General features: G+C 41.7%; 1 long non-coding RNA gene across 1 annotated transcript; it reads right to left on the bottom strand.

Annotated features, from left to right (window-relative positions):
• Positions 1 to 7,729: 7,729 nt before the first annotated feature.
• On the bottom strand, positions 7,730 to 8,488 carry LOC124197565. Its single transcript, XR_006876239.1, has 3 exons — positions 8,395 to 8,488; positions 8,112 to 8,208; positions 7,730 to 7,901 (listed from the first exon to the last, which is right to left on the bottom strand). It is a non-coding gene; the product is annotated as an uncharacterized LOC124197565 (long non-coding RNA).
• Positions 8,489 to 16,161: the final 7,673 nt, after the last annotated feature.

The following is a 16,161-nucleotide window of genomic DNA, read 5'->3' as shown; positions in this document are numbered from 1 at the left end:
TTGAATCATCAACTCCTTTTGTTTCCTCGTCTGCTGCTATACATCGGCTGTGCGTTTTCACGTGCGTACAAGACGGACGCCGGATGAGGACAGAGCACAGAGAACAGGTATGCGCCACCCCAATAATCCGGCCCGTTGTAACATAAAATCGGTCGTGCTGTGCTGTTCATTCGTGCGTGCTACTCCTTCATTCCGGCACTTTTCCATTCTCTCCCTGGACTGTGTTTCCCCTTATTTGATTTCAAACTTCCGTGTTTCGTCTTGTATGTTCGTTTGCTCCTCTAGTTATATTATAGTTTAACTCTCTCCGAACAGGGTTAAAGACGATCTTTTATTATCCATTCAACTTTGACGCGACCTTTTATTGATCTTTCCGGATTGCCGTTGCTGACTTATATAATACGCTCGATCAAATATGAAAACTTACGACGTTATTGTCTTCTTGCTCAACTGAAACGCATCGTCGCCTTCGGCACCGGAATTTAAAAAAAATGGCGGATGGGAAATCGTTTCCCATTTCTTTTTTTACGCGGAAAATAATTAACTGTCAAGTTCCATCCTATTCTTTCGCGCTGCGATCCTACATATAACACAAAGTGGCTTGCCTTGAGAATAAAATGCCATGCTTTTCTTGCTCGTCCTGCGAGGATCGGCTGGACGACTGCTTTTGACTTTTCGGTGCGGAAGCCAAATCGGCCGAGAACTTGTCGAAACTTCTCCGGCCATAATAATAAACGGCCATTCCTTTTTTTTCCAGCTGTCGTTCAATCGACGTACAAAAATGAGCAATATGTAATCAATAAGGGTAAAACGCTAACCATAATATGATCTGCATATCGTTGGATTTAGTTTGAATTGATTTACTGATCTGCTGCCCTTGGTCTCTAAACTTTTCCAATGACACCGAAATACTTAATCTTCAAAATATATGAGCTATCTAGCGTGATATGATCAAAAAAGCAACTTGGGAAATCCACGTAGTACATGGAAGCACGCAAAGAAGCCATCAGACGTCACAGCCAATGACGTCATGCGCAACGTAGGCTATAGCTATCGACTGTTGGGGGAAATCGTGGAAGTATATAACGTCTGTGAGTGTGGCGTGCACGATAAAACTTGCGGGCAATGCAAGTTAGAATATATAGTTGTGTATGTATTATTGGGGAAAAATAGCAGCACACTCCATATAGTGTAGACCAGGGCCGCCAGGAATATCAAAGGAATCCGAGGCAATGAAGATTTATTACGTCGCTAATAGCAAGTGAATTAGTTTCATTATAAACGTGAAGGATAGATCCAAAACAACCAAGAGGATTCCTCTACGTATTCCTACGGAACCCGGCGCCAACCTCGAGTATAATATGTACTATAATAATAACAAATAGAATTGAGATTATAACCAATCTTATTCTTTTGTTGGCGGTGATTAGAAAAAGATGGAGATTGATTTCACATATTCCACCACCCCCGTACAATCAGTGATACTATACTCTGAATATTTAGAAAAAAAAAGAAAAACCTTCGTTAGAGGCTTATTCAAAATGCAGAGAACTTCAGTTAAACCATTCGTGGAACAAGTTAACCGATTAACAATTTGGCCTATATCTCCTGTAATCCCCACAGCTCTATTTCCGTACGGCATTCTTTCTTGGGAAAATAGGCTTCCGTTGGAAACGGTTTCCATTCGTTATCTGCGGCTATTGTACTTTACATCGGCCAAAATCGGGATTAGCATAGAAGAGAAATCTAATGGATTTTGTCATCATGGCTTTATAGATTTTGTTGGCGCGAACAAAAAAAGAAATTTGTCGCTGAATTTATTTTGAGCTTTTGATCGCTGCGATAATAACAATGATACGTGCCCTTGAGAAACTTGGACTGATTTCAATTGATACGCCTTTTAATGATTTCTCTCAAACACCTTAGGGCGCTCTGCGCGTCAGTTGTCGTTCACTGTATAAATTGCCGTGATCCTATACACCCAGCTCGTCATTTCGCCCCATTCTGACGTCAGTTCTCCTTTTGCTAATGATGGCCTATTCTTGGAATCCAAAATCTCCCCGGCCGTGTGTTTCTATTCTGTTAGATCATTAGGTCCGAAATGCCAGGGAGAAAAAAAGAGGGGGAGCAGAGGAAATCACAAGCCACATAAGAGGTGGGTCCAGTGATGTAAGAGCATTTCTTTGACGCAGAGAGATGGCCGGCCTCCACGTACTTTCATTAATCTCATATACAGCCCAGGCTTTTATTGTGCTGTGTGTGCAGCTCTATAAAGAATAGCCAAAAGAAAATTTTCTTTTTTACAAGAGTACTACAGCAAAAGACATAATAATACTCGGTCGGAGACAAGAGTTGGCTGCTAATGAAAATAACATGCAGTATGTCTAAGAGGGAACCAGAGAGAGAACCGAATTTTGGCTTTTCCAGCAGCCTCCCGAACGACAATATATGTAAGTATATGGATTCGGTTTGTGTATACTAATTATAGAACTCGACACACAACGGGAGAGCGACGACATTATTTGATTGTGCTGCTGCTCGTGCCACGTGATTCCCGAGGAACATAAGCAAGGGGCTTCACACTACGCCTCATTCTTCTGATCTAAATAAAAACGTGTTCTATTGTACATTCCCCACACAGCAGCATCGCCTATGCATATGCAAAACAATGATGATGAAGCTCTACAAGAAATTGGCGAGGAACGCGCATATAACGCCAGCGGCTATAGTTATACCTACAGATAGATATATTGCAATTTCATTTTCTGGTTTTCCACATGCTCGAATTATTATTATTATTTTTTTTTTTAAATCAAATAATCCTGGGCGACTGGATAGATTCCAGGAAAATTCTTCCGGAGGAAAGTCAATCATTGATTCTTTTTGGTTGTGAGAAACAGATGAAAGTCGAGCGGAAAATGTCGTCCGCCATTCTTTTGAGCTTGGGAAATAAAAGAAGAAGAAGAATCGTTTCCGCATAATTTCGGATAATAGTAAGTAACGACGCTTCCGCATGAATAACTCAAAGCACAAAGACAAACGGGACTCGAAACAAGAAATGCAAATAAAAATTGAAAGCTCAAATCTCGTATGAAACTCGCCGACACGCAAGCCGTCGTCTATGTGTATAGCAGCGCAACTGCGCGATCTATCGCACATCTGTTGTCGAGCATATACATTATACACAGGAGCAGGGTGGGCGACGGGAAACTAGTATATAGACCAGTTCCACGTATACTTGACATATCGCGTCGTGCTGAGAGGATAGTTCTATATAGTACATCCAGCGCAGCAGCTAGCGTTACATAAAAGAATAAAAATGGATTGAAGTCGGAGAGAGAGAGAGTTTTGAGGACATTTGTGCGTGCCCTGCATCTCAACTTTGGTCTTATACAACTGGGGAGGGAAAAAGAAAAAAAACAAAAGACCTTGTCGCCGTGCTCTAATATAAATAGTTGAAAATAAAAAATGGAAGACAACACAGAAATTCGTGGAAATTCACGGCGGACAGAGAATGTCAATAAAAATCCAAAAAGACGAAATAACGACTGGAAAATCTTTTGACGAATCAAGACAAGTATACAATAACCGGTACCTACTGTTCGCAGAGGCTGTGCATTTTAATGTGACGGGGGGGCGCAATATCACGCTGGCCTTATTAGAATTGACGTTGTGGGCAACCGAGCGATACATATCTATTTATAGCTGATATGCAATAGAGATTCACTCGACCGTTATACAAATGCACAAAGTTTAGACATGTGTGTGAGCGTATAGCTACAACATATAGGAGCTCCGGGATGATATATGGCGATAGAATAAGGCCAATGTCACCTACACCACTTGATTGATGTGCACAGACTCGTCTCGATTCTAAGATACCAAGCGCACAATTTGAATTTCTCTCCAGCCTCACCGGAATTTTGTTTCAGTCTGTTTCGGCGAAAGACTTCCGTGATGCACGTGTCAGATCACTATATAGCCCGTGGTGTTCCAATAGACAAGACAATATAGCGGGGGTGAGACGGGTATTAATATTGAAAAGTGAAATTCAATCTCGATTTCAGATGTATAGTTGGATTCTGAGAAATGATCAAACAATCACCATATGCCATCCCAGGTTGCCGCAACCTAATTATAACGACGAGTGCGGATCGAATTCTTTCTTTTTATTTTCTCGGGGCTGTTGCCTCTTTATCGACTTGGATGAAAGAAAGAAAGTTCAAGGTTCGAAAAGTTGTTGATATTTGCAGTACAGCGCGATAAATAAATCGGCGAGTCTATTTCGTTCCGCTGCTTCTTATTTTATCTTTGGCACGTGCGCTGCTGCTCTTTGTACCGTACCACCTCGTCTCTCTACCTGACTTACATTATAGCTTTAGAAGAAGTGATCAATATTTATGAGGCCACCCAATAAAACATCAGCAGCAGCACACACGCTTCCATTTACGAAAATTTGGATATGAAAGAATTAGGTGCCATTAGCAAGTTTAACGAGAGCAACTTGGAATATATAGGGTCGTGACTCACGAAGCTTTTAAGTATGCAAAGATTCGATTATTCTTTTCAGACAATTTGCTTGGCAAATTACCAGCCCACCCCCCGAGTTTATTTTGAGAAAAGGATGCTGTAGGTATCCGCGACGAACTCATTTTTCTCTATCTTCGCTCTTCTCGGGAATTTGATTTTGAATTTCTTTCGTTTCTTGTTTGCTAGTCGAATTGGCTAATTGCCGTCACCGTCTCGGAACGTTTCCGCCCAGAAATCTCTCCTCGATCTATCCCGAACTACACCATCCTCAACAAAAAACAAAATTGCTAATCATATTTGTCTTCCTATACGCAATAAAGCCCGTCTCGAATAATCTGAATGAATTTCATAGCCTTTTATATATTTCCGTGGAAATCTTCTTTGCTTTATACAAGTCTTCCTATGAGGGGTGTCGTTGCATTTGGCGTCTAATACGTTCAAAAAGTCAAGTGAACAACAATATCAGCTATTCCATCTACGTGCTGCTCGTCTTTGTCGCTCACCGCAAGCGCGCAAGGTTGACATTTTCCCGGTGCAGTCGTTTTACCAGCAGCACGCGCCGGGGCGTATAACTGCTGCCTAGCATCAATATGTGCGATCCATTCGAATGTGCTGTGCGCCTTGTTGTTCTTTGATTTCCTGGTAATTCCCCCCACTCCCCTGCCCACTATAGAGAGGATATACACAACAACTTGATTTTCACCTTTACAAACATAGACGTTCGCAGTGAACCGCGTGCGCGTATTGAAAATTCTAGCCCGCAGATTTTCGGTTTGTTTATTCGCCCCGGGGTACAAGGTTGTGCGTGATATTCCTGCCGAATTCATCCGACGCATTTCCGCAGGATTCTGGATCGCTAGGTAGTCCTATCCTAAATAGACGCTGTTTACATGGTTTTGTCTGCCGGAATCAGTGTTATAGAGAGTACATTTTTCTTGGAGAGTACATCCTTTTATCCCCTTACGCTTTTGCTGTTCGCGGATTCGTTGACGAAAACAAGAGGAAAGAAGAAGGGAAAAACAAGCGCCATGTTATTTGTAAACCGATCCTGTATTTATAACCATAGTTTGGGCGATGTAGTGATGACAACAAAATCAGCTCGCGCCAGTCTATATCGATTGTGTCTTCCAGGATCCGGCTCAAGGATCGACAAGACTTACACACACCGATGCTGCGCTAGAGATTGTCTGATCCTGTGTCTGTACTTTTCCGGATTCGGGTCAAGCAATCAGAAAAGTTGCCCATGTACGGGCATCATATAGAACTATCAAGATACTGAAACAAAGTATCTACCGATATTACCCAATAATCCCCCCCCCCCCCCACTAATCGAAGAAAAGAAAATCAAGTAAATAAATCACGAACAATTTTAGTACGTGATCCGCAGTAGAAAAACTGCCCCCAAAAATATTAGGAGCAATTAGCAGTTTTACTCGGACACTTTGTCGTCGTTTGATTGAATCAAATCACGCAATGGGCTATTAGGTTTGATTATATCCAACGCTCGGCGGTTAATGACGAAAGTTATTAGTTTAAATTACAACAGCTGATATATGCAAAAAAAACAGATTTTCAAGGAGAAAACATCAATCGAAAACTTCATTGTAAGATCTGCGAACTACAAGTGTTTCAGGGTGACAGCGTTTCCCATTTGTACCTAGGATACATATTTGAAAGTTGTTGCGGGGGACCCTGGCAAACTCTGCGCACCATAGATTGGACGATATCAAAGAAAGAAGAACCAGCAGGATCCTATAGTAATGCAAATGACCCAACAGATAGGATTTTGTCAACTTATTCTCTCGCCATCCACGGCGAACTTGAGACTGAACAAACAAAACAAATCTTAATTTTGTATCGTTCAGATTAGAAAGTTTGGCTGTCTGAATGAGAGCCCCATGGCAACAGTTACCCGCGAACTTGGAAGGAGAGAAGATAAAATATTGACGACACTTAGGAGATGAGAATTAACAACTACGGCAACCCAGCAGAGGATCGACTCGTTTTAAAGATTTTTAAAAATGAAATCACAAGCTGCGCAAAACGCCTTTTAAGCTTTTCGTGATGATCCTCGTGACGGGAAGGATCATTTCTGAATTCAGATTATTAGCTGGATACGGGCAGGAACTGGTGTGAGAGGCAGGATCACAGACGTGAACAACTCTAAAATCTCTTGATGATCTATTGACGAAATGCGTTCAAAACCTCGACAACAACTTGCGAGCTGCTGATTCAGTTTGCCTTGTCGAGTAGATAAGACGCGCGGGTTTTGAATAGGGCGGTCTTATCGTTGTAAAGGGGATCAGAGAGAAGAATAACTGGCCGATGAATGCAATCATCCGGCCGGCACTCACTTGTACACCTCGCCACCTGAAAAAGGTTCGTTAGGAGAACCACCACCACCGCCGTCCCAAACGAACGGAAGACGAGGAAATGTAATAGGAAAGAGACTGACTCGACTAGCGGGAAAACTCTTTAATGCACTCGCCACTTTTCTTCGTCCGTGCTAGTATATGTAGAGTCAAACCTGCACGTGCTCTACGTACGGCATTGCACCGTATACACACCAACTTTTCGACAGGCATCGGCAACTCTCACAGCTCGGCATTCTGCACACGTGTGCACAAAAGGCCCGTGAAATCTCTTGGCTCATTGCCATAGTTTCTTCGACTATTCTCTCTGTTTTCCGGGATCGATTTCATCTCACTCCGCCCCTAACTACTCTCATCAACGGTGGAATAAGATTGTCAGTGTAAGCCGTATGTGTATTTCCTCAGACTATATATTCGTTGAAATCAATTTGGCTAGTCTAGTTGTTTAATTCGATGCAGTGGTCGCAACGACGAGATGCCGGTAAAAAAAATGTCTTGTTGCACTTTGCTTGTGTTTAAAAAGTTTTTCAAATTCTAATATTTTCGAATGGAATGGTTTACCCACAGATAAAGTTGTGAGGTACAAAAACATGCCTGATCTGCAGTCGTTCGAGAAATGTTTTAGTGAACCCTAACTGAGAAAAACAAAAACGGAGAGAGAAAACAGTTGCAGTCAACCGCCTAGCTCATCAGGAATAAACATACTCTTTGACTACGATTTACAAACAACGGCACCCAAAATTGTCCAAAAGGAAGAATAGAGATCAATTGTGTCCTACCTTTATGCCTGGGAAATACAGCCAGACACCCACAGTTGCTCCATCCATCCGCTGAAGAGTTATATTACACCAGCAGACGGGATAGGGTAAAAGGGTGTCCTCGTGAATACACCCACACTCACATGGGTGTACACGTTGACATTTAAAAAAAGGGGAAAAAGGGAGATCCATAACTCGGCCGACATCAGTAGTGTCTCCAATCAAGAGGAATGCTGTTTATCTAAATAAAAATAGAAAATGGGTTACGAAAAATATTAACAGAATAACAACTAGTCAGGAAAACTTGAAAATGAGACACTGGGTAAACCGTAATTGTTAATAAATGGGATAATTCAAGGTTCCCATGTAATGCACTGCATTGACGTAGGTAATGCAACATTATAATATCTATAGTAGGTCACAGGTCGATAAAAGAAACGAAAATCATTACCCAAGCGATGAGACTTCTGGTGACATGCTGCTCAATACCAGCACAAGCCAAACTTGCATATTGATAGTGGTTATGATGGCTGGCTCTGGGCCCAAATCTGCCAAAAAAAGAAAAAAAAAGTTCATAGTACAAACAAACTGACATGCATCGTCAGGGCGATGGGGCAATCACAGGGTAAATGCTAGTCGTTACTCGTTAGGAAGTAACATTTCCCAAATTTGAAACAGGTCTCTTCTGTAGCTCCCACAATCATTCTATAATTTGTATTTTTAGTTTTATTTACCAGCTAAAGAGTATGACGGTTATCGAAAACAAATAAGTCTGTTTAAATCTGGAACTTTGCGGGAACTTTGTCACGGACTTCTTCGAAATTTTTAACTCTACGAAAGCAGACGACACTTGTCGAAAATTGTTCTAATCAGCATGCTTACGAAATAAGTTATCGATAGAAATTAGAAAAGATAAAAAATCGAACTCCCCCCCTCAAAATTAATTAATTAAAATAAATAAATAATTAAAATAAATAATTAAAATAAATTAATCTAACCGCTCAAAAACGATAAGGAAATAAGTTGAGGGAATAAGTTTTAGTTGAAAACTAATAAGTACCATTTCTGTTTGCTCTAAAAGCCAAGAGGGAATCATTTTTGCATTAAGATATAGATGGGGGATAATGAATCAATGTCGTCATTCATAGGAGAGTGAAGGAGAGGCTATGACCTTTCTTTGACTCTTTTGCTTTGGCAAAATTCTTGGTTCAACACCTAAAGCCGTGACTAGTTGGCACCCGTTGGAACGCGTCTCGGCGCTATAAATGTCCTTTTCCTATCACCCCCCACCGAGTGACCGTCATCACGTCGTAATTTTTTTTTTACAAGTTAATTTGATTTGAACGAGCCTAATAATAACCCGAAAGAATTTCATTCTTCATCCCAAGGCTCTCTCCTTCACACAAACAGACACCAATAAATTGGCAGACACTCATAGCCAATTACTCACCCGGCTTTGAAAAATCTTGGAATCAATTCAAAACGACGACGCGAAATTTCAGTTTGAAAAAATGCGCCAAGATTTATTTGCCCCGTTTTGGTTGGCCTTAATAACTCATAGTCTACCTTTCAGCTTTTCCAGCTGTTGTATTAATCATTGTGTAATGTCGACTATGCTAATGCTGTTATTTTGTGCTCACATGCAAATATGGATGGAATTATCCACTTTTTTATTGGGCGGGGCTAATCAGCTCCACTCTGCCGTGCGTAATGTGTCGCCAATTGACCCGGAATGAATTGGAACAATGATTTACAACAAAACCAAATAATTTGGCTTTGAAAAAAACGGCAATAACAGTTCAATAATCTTTCGATTCTTTAGCCTTTTTTGTATTATTTCCGTCCTTTTCTTTTATCCTTAGATTTCGGCCAGCCAAGTGGAAACTGCAAGCTCAATTATACGGAGAGAAGAATGGAGGGTCGAACTCAGTTAGTCACTCACGTATACGGAAACTCTGTCTACGATGCATCGGCTTATTAGAAATGATTGGACGTCATTCGATTTCGTACGGACCGATGGCCCCATCAATCATTGCGCCCCGTTCTATATAGGCGGAGTTTCAGGATCGGCCCAGTGATTCACAACATACAGTAGGATACCTACTACAACTCCCGACGTCGAGTTAAAAATAAAACCCTCGTAAATTATGACGATAATAATAAAAACCCAAACAGGAAAAAACCGGTCTAAAACGGTAGAAAACTTCCGAGTAGTATTTTTAATGCAGTGTAAGTCGCAGCAGGTCTTGGATCTTTAAACATTTACGTCATGTATCCATCACAGGAAGAACTATATTAGGCTTTGCAAGTAAAACTGGGTAATATTTTATGACGCGGAGAAATTCACGATATATAGAAGAACGTGACCGGATGGAGTGGGAGTGTATAGTCCCTGAACGACCAACAAGATAGATACGAGAGTTGAATTGACGAATAAAACGACTCTGAAAAATGAAATAAATTTCACTCGAGTGTTTGTATCACCCACACTGCTGCTGCTGTAATAATAATAACTTTTATACGACAAGAGATCCGCAATAGAACCGGCCTATGTGAGGTTTAAAAAAAGAAAGACATCAGCAATGGGAGCGAAATGGCAACGTCCAATGAATAACAATGATCCGGCGGAGGCCCACGACCAGGCTGTGTTTTGGCCGTCCAGTATAAATATACTGACGCAAGAGAGTCTTTTTGTCTTTTCACGCATGTTCCCGCACTTGACGAGAACGTGCGTCGCGAGGCGAAAGAAAAGAGAGCGGAGCAATTTTTCACGTCACTGAATCCTTGAGCCTGGTCGATACGTGTATTGGAGAAATGATGGAGGATCAATTGAATCGGCAGGAACGAGCACAGATTTTATTGGCTGGTTGCTGCTGCTATCCTTGTGTTGTGGCTATTATCGTGTTCACCACTTCACTGACGATGGTTAGGATATAAAACTATATCTTGCCATTTATCGTTTCCATATAATCTTTTTTCTTTGGCAACACAGCCATTTTTCAAGATTTAAAAACATAATCAGAAAAGGTGACGATGGGCGTTTTTCTGAAAACCATTTTATTTTTTTAAAGAAAATCAAAATGAATGAGTAGGAAGGGCCTGTATCAACAAAACAAAACAAACATAATTTTTTTGCTTCGTTTACTTGGAAAAAGATCAAAAATAAACAACGAAAAAAATGGCTTTTCTGGGTCTGTCTTGGAATCCATTTTTTATTTAGCTAACCGTTCCCCCTACTTTCATTCCAAAATGGCGGACGAAAAAAGGGGGGAACGGTTCGCACTTCTTCGATACTTTCCGACAATCAGAGACAAAAGCGCAGACAAGTGACAAACGCTTTCCGAAGCAATTTCCGTGCACAAAGGCCAGTATGCCGGAGAGGCCGACACGTGGTTTAATTGGCTCATGGAGATTTTACTGATCAGAAAAGCGTGAAACAGTTTTGCAAACATTATTGATCGTGCCGTTAATTCTAAACTATCTACAGCCATTTTATGTGCTGCATATGTAAAGGAGAACGTCACGTGGTCAGAGAAGAGGATGGCGAATTCAGCCATGCACAGAACATCAGTCACTTGACCATAATTTCGCTGTCCATTCCACCATTTTGTGAAATATGGAAAAATTGTCGAAAAACAAAATCTAGTTGCGTGCCTGCACAGTGTGACGTAGTGAAAACAGCAGGGAATATGAAGATTCATCAATGTCTTGAAACAATTGAACTTGGAACACAAATGCGAACAAACTTCCAGCAGGTGAAGTTGTTGTTAGTGAAGTTGTGCTGAGTGGCTCGCGCAGGCTCCGTGATGACATAAGACACGAGTGCGTGCAATTGTCTTCCGGACTAATCCGGCCATCGTTCTGCACAGTGTGTGTGTCTGGCGGAATGAAGAGGCTACGCATCGAATACGAACACACTGGGATGGCCATAAGGGCAGAGAGCCATACAGAACGAGCCAAAGGACGTGACCGGGGCTCAGTTGTTGTCGGGAATCGTCTCTATGTGGATCTTGTTTTATTTTCTTCTATATTGACCAGTTTACGCTGACATTTTCAAGTTTGTTTAGAGGCCACCGTCTTTTGAGTCAATATTGTCTCGACATGAACTCGCTGGACCATCTCGAGTGAAGAGAAGTGATGTGGATTCTCATCATCTTAAAAACAAAGTGTGTTTAGTGCGAATTTTTTAATGAACCGGTTACCTTATTGACGTTTTCTACGAGACTAGACACATCAAACTTCGATTTTGGCAAAGTGACGTAGCCAATTACACACGCCCACGGCCCTCGATTTGTCCAGCAACGCACAACACTCATGTTTTGTGGTAAGTTTCTTGTATTCTTTCTTTTTGGGGTTTTTTTTTGAGATCTTACATCGTATGGGCTGTTATTAGCTTATGGGTGAGCAGCTTTAGGGCCCTGTTGTCCCGAGGGGCGTGATGTATTTGATTCGCCTAATCCGTAATAACGTCCATTTACGTTTAATCTAACATCTGCGGTTTAGAATGTCGTTTTAATTGAGGAAATAATCGACGTTAATCACTGTCTTTTTGGAAAGATTTGGGAATGGCAAGTTGGGACAATATCAAATTTCTATTGACGGACTCTGTGCACCAACAAGGCAAACGGGACAAGGTACCGAAATCCAATCATGGGAGCAATCACGAGGAAAGATCAGAGGCCCCTTCAAGTTTCGATCAGTTTTTTTACAGGCAAGGGTGGAAGTATTTTAAGGACGACAACACTAGAAGATTGCTTCTTCTCTTTTCCCATCAGATTTTTGTCATCTTATTTTCTCTCGTGTTCCACTATCGTGATATACCTCCCAACGCAATTTTCTTCTTTCTTGTTTGTCGTCGTTGTCTGACTTTTTCCTATCCGTTTTCCGAACAACCCACACCGCCAACATAACAAAAACCAGTCTAGACTCTAAAATGTACTGTAAGACGGATCAAAATTTTATTAGCCAAAGGATTCGCGTGTGTCTCGTTTGTCCTTTTCCATCTTCGCCAAAAGATATTGCAAATAGCTTCTTTTAATGCTGGGTTTAAGAGATGTATTTTCTCCCTCTAAGGCTCTTACGTCATGTCTGCAACCGATAGTGGAAGCACTACCGCCGCATCCGCAAATGTCGGAAGCAAAATTAGAAGAAAAAAAAAGTGGGCGAGGTCTTATAGATAATGCATTGGGCCGTACTTATCGGCTAACATGGGCAGATGAATCCGATGAGGAAAAGGGCATCGCAGGCTGTATAAGAAGAAAATAAGAAAAGGCAAAAGACTCAATCAAGTTCCTCCTCGTTCTCCTTTCAAGAGTGGAAAATTGTCCCCCAAGAACAATGGGGGGAAATAAGCGACCAGATGACGGCCGCCGGCAGTCTCCGTATTATATAATAAGACGCACGACGTCAGTGTTATTAACGATGTTCTTGCCATGGCTGGCCGTCCCCATCATTGGGCGTTAATTGATAAGTAGCCACCTAGGATGCGAGGGTCGGAGCGGACGCTGTCCATCTCGTCACCAGCCCGTCTAGCTTCTATAAACAGATGGTGGCACCAGCACAGAGACCAGCAGCACATGGTTTCGATCCGTTTTGTCTGGCGGAAATGAAGATACGGTTGAGCGGACCATTTCTGTGAATGAGGCGGTCAATTTTCTTCCACTTGCTGGGCAACTCTGTTGAATTTTCGCGTCGACGACCACGGCAACTTCCATATCTGTACATCAATGAACCACTCCACGATAGCGATCGTTATTACATCCGATTGAGAGACTTCCAGCGCTCTTGACATTTAGTGGTTCTAATGGCAACTGGCGGATATAGAACAGTGAACGTGTGTTTGTTTTAGAGCAGCTTCCTTATAATGGCGGGAGGGTCTTTTATAACCTGCATTATATTTGGAAAGACGAACGACAACACATGATGTGGGATAAAAGAATAAGGAATGAGTTCTTGGTAAAGTGGAAACGACAAATGTAGAATTTGCAAACAAGAATGATTGAATTTCACGTTTCTTGACTCGATAACCTCATACATTCTTATTCTTCTTTTCATTTGAAATAACATTGTAGTCTGAAAAAGCACACGTCTGAGATATTTCCAACTATTTGGCTTGTGCCAATTGAAGTGCATTCTAACGATCCCGTCTCTATGAATACCAGACTTTTTGGCTTTGGCATTCTTCGTAAAATCTTATTGTGTTGCTCTGTCCAAATTGTTGGAACCTCACGCCTTGTTCGTTTGAGTGGGAACATTAAAAGCAGACAGTTGAAACATTGATGCCTTTTAGTCAAACTCTTTTATGGTAGGTCGCAGATAGACTGACAATCCTTTCTCTTTTCATTCGTGGCCACTTTTCTGTGCCATTTCATATGAGTGTCCTATGGCGCCTGTCTTTTTGTGGTCTATTTTCTTTCTTGCGTTCGTCCTTCGTCGCCGTTTGATTGTTTTGTCACCAGTAGCAAAAGCTATTCGATCCAGCGCCAGGAAAACGGACGGGCCGACCGTAAATTTTCGCTCGGTTCTTTTTTCTTTCAGCGCTTGTCTGTTGTCGAAAATGCGGACCCAAATTCAAGAGAGAATAATGGCCAACTTTGATTGTCCTAATGGCATTGGAAGCGTCCAGAAATTTTCGCTTTCCCATTTCCTGTTGTGTTGTCGGTTGGTTTTGCGTCCGCATTTCTTTTCTCGGTTTTATTTCTTTTCTTTTTCTCCCGTTTTCGTGGTAGATGAATCTAACTTTTCTTTTTGTTACGATTTTGTGTCAATAGGGTGTAGAGTAGCGACGTTTGCGGCTTGGAACTGACGAACGAATCCGATGCCAAGAAAGTGAGCAACATCGTCCAAAAGATTCCATCAAACGGGAAAAGGAAAGGATATAATAAAGAGAATGAAAGTGGAATGCTAGCTGTTTCTCCATCTGGTAGAAGGAAGAAACAGGAATCGATCCAGTCGTCCGTGAACCTTATTCAATTCAGCCACAGTAAGTGATTTTTCTTTTCATCCTAAAATAAGGTTTTGAAATCGTGCGGTGCCAAAGCGACAGCTTACATGTACATTTTTAATATGGAGAACCAGTCTTTCCATGAAATCCGTGAGCTCTTGTATCTCTTAAAGCAACCTTAAAAGATTCCGGGCAATTATGCGGCTCCAAGTTTGAGTTGAGCAAATCTCATCAAATATGCTCCGTGTCCCTTTTGTTTGATTGTTACCATGTCTAGTAAGATGCCTGCACCAAGACTGATAAACTCTTGTGTACACTGGCTTGGAGGCTTGCTTGTTTGGGGAGTTTAAAAACATATATTTTTCATCTCGACAGCGTCAGTAATTCCATCTGGCATCCCATAATGGAAGGGGTTTTACAATTTGTGAGGTCTAATAATCATTTTTGCCACATTTATTTTTGAAGTCACCTCCACTTGCTTTTACTCGTGCGTCTCGTTCATGGGGGAATTTGAAACAACTTTCACTGTTGACGACGAACACGCACGGAAATTTATTTCCAAGAACTGCTGATTGCAGGAAATGAGAAGTGGATCAATTTATAGATGGTGATTAATCGCTTTGACGAGACGCATATTGCTACCGTTGAACAGGCCACTAAAAACATAGCCCTTGGGTGAAAATGCCGCTCAGCGTTTTTTCTTGTGACTAGTTTATCAAGAACAGCTGCATTTTCTTCTTTTATCATTTTGTTTGACAACCCATTTTCTAAGTTTAGTCGAGACAATCACTAGCCGTTATTAGAACTTGAAATCAAGACATGACGTTGGCATCAAGTTCTAAAGATTGTTTAAACCGGTCTAGTAAAAATTCAAATTTAGGCGCCAGAACAAAAAAGGAAATTTTGTTTTTGCAGTTGTCCGTGTGACTGACGCACATCCGCATCATTTCCCGGCGTGTAGGATCGCACGCCATCAGAATGGCAATGGAATGGAAAGCGAAGTGAATGAAGCTATTACATTATTCTTTGAATAGAAAAATCGGTTGACGGCGTGAAGCGCTTCAACGCAAACCGACCGTTGCATTTGAATATCAATAAAATTTTCGTTCGGGCTTTGTTCCAGACTCTCCGGCCACCTTTAGGCTATCCCTATGTTTTCGGCTGGCAACCGAGAAGAACAAAAAAGAAAGAAAACTCGACGAGGTGTGGGTGTTTAGCAATGGCTGCCAGCTGTTCTCCCATGGTGATGACCTTATGAACGCAGAAAAACTGCCTAGTCAATGCAAATGACGGCGATCACGGACGGCCTTTTTCTACTATACTACTACTACTACTACCGCTGAAGTCGGGGTTCTTTCAGGCGCTTTGTTCTTCTCGTTCTCTCTGGTTGCGACGCTCTTGTGTGAATGAATGATCAGTCAAACGACAGTAACGACGGGAGGGGGAGGAGCTTTTCGGTCTGCACGATTCCCGCACCTCTCCCTATGGCCTGGCCATAACGACGTTAATCACGCCAGTCTTTGATTTCCCACTTAATAGCAGCCGTTTGAAGTGTGTG

This window comes from Daphnia pulex, chromosome 7 (genome assembly GCF_021134715.1).
Source record: "Daphnia pulex isolate KAP4 chromosome 7, ASM2113471v1".
Lineage (NCBI taxonomy): Eukaryota > Metazoa > Arthropoda > Branchiopoda > Diplostraca > Daphniidae > Daphnia > Daphnia pulex.
The sequence above is the reverse complement of the archived record's forward strand: the minus strand, read 5'-3'. Positions and strand labels throughout refer to the sequence as shown.